The following is a 9,724-nucleotide window of genomic DNA, read 5'->3' on the forward strand; positions in this document are numbered from 1 at the left end:
ATTGGAGATCTTGTCCTGCAGCAATTGACTGTGGTGTATCTGACATTACAACACTGACTGTAATTTAAAAGTACTTTGTTAGCCACAAAGTGCCTCAAGATAGTCTTACATGAAGAAAGGTACTACATTGATATAAATTCTTTTTTAATGTTCTGTTATCCTCAATTGATTTCTCTTCCTCTGGGAAACACACTTAATCCTGCGTGTTCACTGTCATTGCTCGTCAATGAAGACAAGGCAACCCAGCTTTTATTTTACAAGCCATTGTGTGGAATATCCAAGTCAGCATCTCATCAACCATAGATGTGTCAAAAGGTAAGTAGAGAACACACATACCTTTAATGAACTTTGGTGCAAATTGACAGGGCTTGGAAAAGTTGTTAATCTATTTTATTTTATCATAAAAGTTACATTGTGAAAAGCACAGTGTTTGTTTGCAACCTATTTCAAAGGATAATTTAATGTTTGATCCAGCTTCAAAATCAAATTAGAAAATAAATTAAATGCTTAGCCAGTCAAATTAGTAATCACGCATTTAATTTTAATCATGAATGTCCAAGTGCTTTCTCGAAACACAGCCAATGTGTCCACTTTAAATAAAAGAGAGCTAAACTTCAAACACTCTCTGTAGCCAATTGACTATAATAGGTTTTCTTCTTAATACTTAAAGTTAAAGGTCAGACTTTGTCAATGTTTCACTGTCTAAGATTGGAGATTTGGTAACTTTATGAACTACCTTAACTCATTTTCCTTTAAATTATACTTGAACAATGAAACACTGAGCTGTGAAGCATTGTGGTTAGAATTCCCGGCTGTTGGACAGATTTGGCTACAGCAGGTTCTGCATTGCCATCTAGTGAAATTACTTCAAGAATAAAGCTGTCTTGCAAAAGCTGAATTCATCCAACATTGAATCCGCCTTAAGGTGATGTTTCTTTTACAAAAATGAGAGCCAATACTTACCTATGAATCCTTAGAATTTTATTTCTAAATATTTTACCTGTACAATAAGTAACATATTCATGTTACTTCATAAACTATTCAACTTATCAGATTTAGAATAAAACAACTATTATTGAACTATAATTGTAAAACCGATTAGTTACATTTATGTAAACATCCTTGGTTTCAGAATATTCCAAAGCAGAACGTTCAAACAATTACTTTTTAAGTTCAGACACTGTTATGTAATTAAATATGGCAACCAAGTTATATATAGCAACTAATTCCTGATGAAGGGCTTATGCCCGAAACGTCGATTCTCCTACTCCTCGGATCCTGCCTGACCTGCTGTGCTTTCCAGCACCACACTCTCAACTATTTACAGCAACATTCCATAGACAATCACAAAATAAAAACCATGATTTGGAGATGCCGGTGTTGGACTGGGGTGTACAATGTTAAAAATCACACAACACCAGGTTATAGTCCAACAGGTTTAATCGGAAGCACACTAGCTTTCAGAGCGACGCTCCTTCATCAGGTGGTTGTGGAGGACACAATTGTAAGGCACAGAATTTATAACAAAAATTTACAGTGTGATGTAACTGAAATTATCCATTGAAAAATACGTTGATTGTCTGTTGAGTCTTTCATCTGTTCGAATACCATGATAGTTTCACTTCTTTCATGTGTAAATCACAAAATTTTTTTTAAAAAGTTGCATTCAGGTTAACTGTAACAATTAGCTGTTAGCTAGACAATATGTTGAAGATGTTAGCCCCCTGTGTTCTCTGTCTGTGCCATGATGTTTAGATTGATTCTCATCTAAGAAGTGAGATAACAGAGTTTTACATTAATTCATGCAGTTTTTGAGCAAAGTACAATGTAACTCTGCAAGTACAAATTCACCCCACAAACGTATATGTATAAGTGTGCATATACCTGTGTGTGTGTGTGTCTGACTGTCTTGGTTGAGGGGTTGTGAGTGTGAGAGAGAGTGTATATGTGTGTATGTGAGTGTAAAGTGTCTCAAGTCTGTGAGACTTTTCATGTGTGAGTGTGGGTGTGTGTGTGTCTGTGTGTGTCTGGTGTGGGGGGGTTGTGAATGTCTGGGAAAGAGAGTGTAAATGTGTGTGCGTGAGTGTAGAGTGGTCTAAGTCTCTGAGAGGATGCATATGAGAGTGTGGGGGTGTGTGTGTCTGTAAGGGTGTGTGTGTCTTTGTATATGTGTGTCCGTGTGTATGTGTGTGTATAGGAGTGCCTGTGTGTGTGTGCACGCGCGTGTGTAGGGGTGTCTGTGTGTGTGTATAGTGCAATGGTGATCACCTGTGGTGTGACATGAACCCACTTTTTAGATTAGAATCAATCTAAACATCATGGCATAGACAGAGAACACAGGGGGCTAACACCTTCAACATATTGTCTAGCTAACACCAATTGTTACAGTTAGCCTGAGAATGCAACTTTTTAAAAAAGTTTTGTGATTTATACATGAAAGAAGTGAAACTATCATGGTATTCGAACAGATGAAAGACTCAACAGACAATCAAGATATTTTTCAATGTATAATTTCAGTTACATCACACTGTAAATTTTTGCTATAAATTCTGTGCCTTACAATTGTGTCCTCCACATCCACCTGATGAAGGAGCAGCGCTCCGAAAGCCAGTGCTTCCAATTGAACCTGTTGGACTATAACCTGGTGTGTGATTTTTTAAACTTAAAAATAAAAACCAGTTGTCACATTTTTGGTGGTGTGAACTAAGCATGATTAATGTTTATTTGGACACTGGGTGAACTCCATTGTTGTTCTTCAAGTGATGTCACATGATTCTTACATCCAAACAAAATGACACTCATGCTAGTTTAACATTTTGTCAAAAAAGACAGCTGTTTTACTAATGCAGTATTCCTTCAGAACTGTAAAAACTCCCATCTTCTGACTCAGTGACAGCAGTGTTGCCATTGAAGCAAGCTGTTTGAACTAGACTTATGTCTCTTCCTCTTTTAGATATGGCCAGCTGAATGTCAAGAATGCTCACAGCCTACCAGCACTGATACTCAGTCCCTTGCAACTAGAACAACATCTGTATGATATTAAAAGAGTGCTCACAATTGAACAGTGGTTCTGCAAAATATATGTTACTCTTCACAGTTCAAACAATGATATACCATGACTCAAATAGTGACCTGATTTCTGCACACCTGAAAGAATATTTCCTCAGGTTAGTATATAGTTAAGATTCACATTTTTCATCTGGTCCATTCTCTTGTATATAAATAAAGGAGTCAGATAGCTGGTATCTGTCTTAAAAATCAATTCAATTCTATTTGGATGCAAAATTAGCAGATGTTGGAAGCCTGAAGTAAAAACACATAATGCTGGGAATACTTCACAGCAGGCTGGCAAAATCTATCGAGAGAGAAAGAGTTAATATTTCAGGTTTTTGACCTTTGTTAAGAAAGCTATCTTCTTTGCTACCATAGACTGTAAAGACCATACCCCAAATTTACAATCCGCAGAGAGCCAATTTCAATTCCAGGAGTTTTGCCACTGACTTTAGCAAGTCTGTGAAAATGGTTTATGTTGAGACTCGGATTTACGCGATTGTTCATCGGATTTTAATGGCCTTCTTTGTAAAGATTTCGCATAGGTCAGGTTTTCAGCTCACTGGGCTCGTCGGTTACTTTAGTTTTGTCCCCGGGTCACCCTTTTAAAACCCGTAAAACTCGTAAAATGCACCTTAGAGAGGCTTCTGGTAGAAATTTCACACCTCAGAGTTGGGGGGTGCACATTAAAACTATTGGAACCACCCAAGAGTTTTAGTTGAAATGTACGCTTCATATCATAAATATTGATGGAATAATGTTGATTTCGTTCCTATTTCCCGTTAGGGATAATAAGGCAGAATCTCAATCGCAACGTATAAACCAAATGTTCTTTGCATCTAACATTTATATAGAAATAAGCTCTGTAAGAACTAAAATATTTTGCCAGATTCATAACTTCACACATGAAATCTGTATTATAAAGAAATTCACACTCTTGTCGAGTGTGTTATTTCAGTCCTCAGGTAACGTTAGTTCCCTTGAGGTCTGCGAAAGAAGTATTTGTTCCCCAACATGTTCTTTATGACCTTGACTTCAAATCATCCAACACTCGATACTGATTTAAACTACACTGATTGTAATTGTATGACTGTCAGGCCTGTTCCTTTCCATCATGACATTACGATTTTTGCAGTAATTACAAATTCTACTTTTTCCCACGTAATAGAGTCATAGAGATGTACAGCATGGAAACAGACCCTTCGGTCCAAACCGTCCATGCTGACCAGATATCCAAACCCAATCTAATCCCACCTGCTAGCACCTGGCCCAGATCCCTCCAAACCCCAAGCAAAGTTTTTTTTAAGTAAGAGCATTACTAAGAGTTAACGTTGCTTCACCCCAGTCAATTACCTCCTGTTTAACAGTGGACCAAATTTACCAACAACCTTTCAATGAAAATAGCAAGTCTGTGCTCTTATCATTAATGAGGTAAATCTGACCAGATTAGCAGTTCCAACAATTCAGGTTGCTTCGTCCCCGACTTTTTCCCCTTTGGTCCACAGTGTCCGGTTTTAATGATAAAACAAGTTAGGAATTGCTGGTCTTTGACTATGTCCCGTGAAATGGTGTTGTGGCCTCCTCCGTTAGAGGGCGATGAATGTTCATAGATTCACTTTCTCTGAAAATTCACTCAGACACGTCCTTCCACGCTGGACTGGAAACGCTTCCTCTGTCCTAGCTGCTGCCGTTCTCTGGCGCTACTCTATTGAAGAAAATGTTGAACTGGATCATGAACCATGTTGGGGGTAAAGTTCCAGCGGAATCGTCCTCGCATTTTCTGCCTGTTGTTTCTACTTTTCACAATTGCATTTCCTGTAAAGTTTGAATCGGTTTGTCAAGTCCACTGACTCGTTCCGAATGTCTGCAGACAGACAAAGAATCTCACACGTGTGCCACAGTGAAGTAGGGGGACTAACAGTTTGCAGTTTCATGTCAAAACTGGGAATAGGTTTGAGGAGCATGAGTCTAGTGAAGGGGTGATTTTGGGGTTTTTGTTTGTTTTGGGACGTGGATTATTTTCCTGCCATTAGGAACTTCAATCATTATAAATACAGATTGTCGATTTTAACGACCCCGGCAATGAGCTGCTGCTTGAAATCGAGGCTAACCGGTTGATTTGCCGGGTCCCCAGGGCAGCTCCAACCCACCTCCAACCCAACCCAACCCGCCAGGAGGCCAAGCACAGAGAGCGAGTCCGGAAATAAACTGAAGGTCGAATTCAGCTAAATTGACAGGATGCTAGCACCTTGTCTTCCTCATTGCACAGAGCGTGAGGAGACCTTCAGGTTTAGAAAATCCACACTCGTACATCAAGGGGGGAAAAAATTAGGTCTAAAACAAAAACTTGCGTCTTTCACACGGTTAACCCTCCCGGGCGCTTCATAGAGTGTCACCATCAAACACAACTTGACAGTATCACATGGGAGAGGCAGATGAATTAAAAGCCGGGTCAGTGAAAGGTTCGATAGAGTGGAACAGATAAGGCAGAGCCGATTTATGGTGGGAATCTCCATGTGGAAGACACCTCATCACCGGTGGTGCAGCGAATGGGGCGTCCAAGAGGAGACAGATTATGCAAGTGGACAGCTATTGCAGAGGCCCGTAGAGCTGGATGAGGTTCAGAGGTCGGAGAGATACAGAGAGGGATTTTAAAACACAGATGAGAATTTTAAATTTGAGGTGTTGCATTTTTGGGAGCCAGCGTAGGTCAACAAATGCAGGAGTGATGGGAAAGCGAGATTTAATATGAGGCAGGACGAGACATTTGGGTGACCACAGGTTTGTAGGAGGCGGAGCAAGGGATGCCAGTTACACGTGTGTGGTCAGGTCTAGGTACAACACGGGGGCACAATGGACAATTCCACAGCAGATACGTTGAGGCAGGGGAAGAGTTGGGCAATGGAGTTGGAGTGGAATAGTTTAAGTGATGGCACAAGCATGCATTTGGGGGCAGGTGGATAGGTGAGTGGCTTGTATGGCAGGTGGGTGAAGGGTTTGGATGGCAAGTAAATAGTAAGAGGGTGGAGTTGGAGGTGAGTGTGAAAGCATATGGTGGAGGTGGTTTATTGAGGAACTGGGGGGGGGGGGGGGGGGGGGAAGACCCTCAGCAGTGTGGCTATCCAGGAATGAGAGTAGGTTTTCATCCCTCTAAGTTTTCCTGGGTAACTATAAGGATAAGTAAGTCTGAACTCTGCAAAGTCTATGATTAATTCAGAGTTGGGAAATTTTTGGGATTGTTCCGGATCCAAGATAGTTAAAGTTTAAACATGCCTGAGCAATTCCCTTGTATCAGGACTTGTGATGGCCCCTGTAACACATCTGTCAGGGTACATCCAGCCTCTGACTCTCTGGAGATCAGAAGATCTGAGCTCACACCTCTTCAGATGATGTCGATGAGAAATAAGAGGAAGCTAAGCATAGATCCTTAAGGACACCAGCCCTGTCAGTGCAGGAGAAAGAAAAAAAGGCTATTCTGGTGATTCTCTGGTTTTGACTGGATAGATAAGAATGGAACAAAGTGTGAGCAATCCCAGCCACTCTCAACAAATGGTCGAGGGGAATGGAATAGTTAAAGTCTGCAGACGCGTCGGCAAGAATAAGGAAAAGCATTTTGTCACAATCACTTTGGGACATTAGTTTTGACTCTGAAAACAACCATTTTGTTACTGGTGTATCAGCAGATCCCTGGTTGGAGTAATGAAGATATGGAGTCTGGGAAAGATGGGTTTGCCCATGCGATCAATGTTTCAGAACAAAATGCTGAAGGACTTTGGAAAAATGGTTTGCAATGATGGGTGGTGGTCAAGGTTTTTGTTTTGAGATGGGATGTGATAATGGGGGTAGGAAAGAAACTTGAGAAAGTTGGTACCGCGGGACAAGAACAGATGAGATGAGTTAGTGGGCCATTGGAATGGAAGGAAATGGCAGAGTGAGCTGGTCAAATGATCTAAATTTTAGTGACAAAAAGGCCTTAAGCAATTTGCAGTTATTGTTGGAAATGGAAGAGATGGGGAGAGGAGTTTAAGCAGCTGGTTCACAGTACAGCAAAGAGAATGGGAACAGGATGTTTGCATTCTATGATAGTTCAGCCAGATCTGGAAGTCAATGTTTACTATTAAAGCCTGAATCCCCTGGAGTTAAGGCTGCTGGGGAGCAGTTAACACAGGGGAGTACCAAGGCAAGAACTAGTAATGGTAATAGGGACAAATGCATCGGAGTTTAAATAGATTAGTAGCTTGCCTTAACTTGCAAGTTAATTGCATTCATTTACTGTAAATACAAAGTGCATATATTACACTAATGTCTTTACAATTGCAAATACTGATCACTTTAGGCAAAAATAGAAAAAGTCAACAACACACAGTTGGTTAGTCACCATTTATGGAATGAACAGACAAGGTGCGGCTTAGAACTGGAAGGAAGTATCACAGTGGTCAACATTTAAAAAAAGATCAAAACAAAGGGAGTTGGAAAGACATAGTAGCCGATTGCCATGGGGGTGGGGAAGACAATTCAAACTGGAAACAGACTTTAGATTCCAACTACCTAAGTCAGGCTGACACTGTGCATTGTCCACTAGCCCGCACAGTCACCATTTCAAGCACCAAGCAATTGCTGTCAAACTCCCACAACCAGCTGCACATACCTATTGCAACTCCTGCAATACCGAATAAGGGATCTAAATAATGGCTGTGTATGTATGACCCCTGGTTTTCAGTGTTCCACAGCATGACTACTAGCTGCTCTGTACTGCCTCACTGAAACTGTCACATTGAGGATTTTCTCATGGTCATCGCTGGCTTTGCTTCACTGTTCAAGAACAACCACCAGTTTGTTGAGAGTATTAATGTCTTGCTGTTGCCAGTGAATCAGCATGTCGCGTTTCTGTTTCAGTAATTGTCTTTGCTGTGAACATGATGACTTCCAAAACATACAACATCTGCTGGTTCCTGTCAATACACGAATATTTCAAATTCACCTGGTGTGTACTTGCATTAAAGTTCATGATTCTTTGGTTTGTTCCCAGATTGATCATGCTGCCTTTATATTTACAAATAATGTTTTGAGGAGAAAGTGAGGACTGCAGATGCTGGAGATCAGAGCTGAAAAAGTGTTGCTGGAAAATTACAGCAGGTCAGGCAGCATCCAAGGAGCAGGAGAATCGACGTTTCGGGCATGAGCCCTTCTTCAGGAATGAGGAAAGTGTGTCCAGCAGGCTAGGATAAAAGGTAGGGAGGAGGGACTTGGGGGAGGGATGTTGGAAATGCGATAGGTGGAAGGAGGTCAAGGTGAGGGTGATAGGCCGGAGTGGGGGTGGGGGTAGAGAGGTCAGGAAGAAGATTGCAGGTTACGAAGGCGGTGCTGAGTTCGAGGGATTTGACTGAGACAAGCTGGGGGGGACTGGAAATGAGAAAACTGGAGAAATCTGAGTTCATCCCTTGTGGTTGGAGGGTTCCAAGTCAGAAGATGAGGCGCCCTTCCTCCAGCCGTCATGTTGCTATGGTCTGGCGATGGATGAGTCCAAGGACCTGCATGTCCTTGGCGGAGTGGGAGGGGGAGTTGAAGTGTTGAGCCACGGGGTGGTTGGGTTGGTTGGTCCGGGTGTCTCAGAGGTGTTCTCTGAAACGTTCCGCAAGTAGGCGGCCTGTCTCCCCAATATAGAGGAGGCCACATCGGGTGCAGCGGATGCAATAAATGATGTGTGTGGAGGTACAGGTGAATTTGTGGTGGATATGGAAGGATCCCTTGGGGCCTTGGAGGGAAGTAAGGGGGGAGGTGTGGCGCAAGTTTTACATTTCTTGCGGTTGCAGGGGTAGGTGCCGGGAGTGGAGGTTGGGTTGGTGGGGGGTCACCTGACGAGGGAGTCACGGAGGGAATAGTCTTTTCAGAACACTGATAGGGGAGGGGAGGGAAATATATCCCTGGTGGTGGGATCCGTTTGGAGGTGGCGGAAATGACGACGGATAATACGCTGTATATGGAGGTTGGTGGGGTGGTAGGTGAGGACCAGTGGGGTTCTGTCCTGGTGGCGATTGGAGGGGCGGGGCGCAAGGGCAGAGGAGCGGGAAGTGGAGGAGATGCGGTGGAGGGCATCGTCAACCACGTCTGAGGGGAAATTGCGGTCTTTGAAGAAAGAGGCCCTATGGGTTGTACGGTATTGGAATTGGTCCTCCTGGGAGCAGATGCAGCGGAGATGAAGGAATTGGGAATATGGGATGGCGTTTTTACAGGGGGCAGGTTGGGAGGAGGTGTAGTCTAGGTAGCTGTGGGAGTCAGTCGGTTTATAGTAAATGTCCGTGTTGATTCGGTCGCCCGCGATAGAAATAGAAAGGTCTAGGAAGGGGAGGGAGGAGTCTGAGACGGTCCAGGTGAATTTGAGGTCGGGGTGGAAGGTGTTGGTAAAGTGGATGAACTGTTCAAGCTCCTCGTGGGAGCACGAGGCAGCGCCGATACAGTCATCGATGTAGCAGAGGAAAAGGTGGGGGGTGCTGCCAGTGTAGCTGGGGAAGATGGCCTGTTCCACATATCCTACGAAGAGGCAGGCATAGCTGGGGCCCATGCAGGTGCCCATGGCTACTCCTTTGGTTTGGAGGAAGTGGGAGGATTGGAAAGAGAAGTTGTTCAGAGTGAGGACCAGTTCAGTCAGTCGAAGGAGGGTGTCGGTGGAAGG

At 43.0% G+C, this 9,724-nt stretch overlaps 1 long non-coding RNA gene across 1 annotated transcript in view; it reads left to right on the forward strand.

Moving 5' to 3' along the window:
• The window catches only part of LOC140487920 (uncharacterized), a 33,715-nt gene extending 30,653 nt beyond the window's left edge, over positions 1-3,062 (forward strand). Inside the window, exon 2 of the long non-coding RNA XR_011962970.1 lies at positions 2,954-3,062. This is a non-coding gene — a long non-coding RNA (uncharacterized lncRNA). The remainder of the gene's footprint in view (positions 1-2,953) is intronic.
• Positions 3,063-9,724: the final 6,662 nt, after the last annotated feature.

This window comes from Chiloscyllium punctatum, chromosome 17, assembly GCF_047496795.1.
Source record: "Chiloscyllium punctatum isolate Juve2018m chromosome 17, sChiPun1.3, whole genome shotgun sequence".
Classification (NCBI taxonomy): Eukaryota; Metazoa; Chordata; class Chondrichthyes; order Orectolobiformes; family Hemiscylliidae; genus Chiloscyllium; species Chiloscyllium punctatum.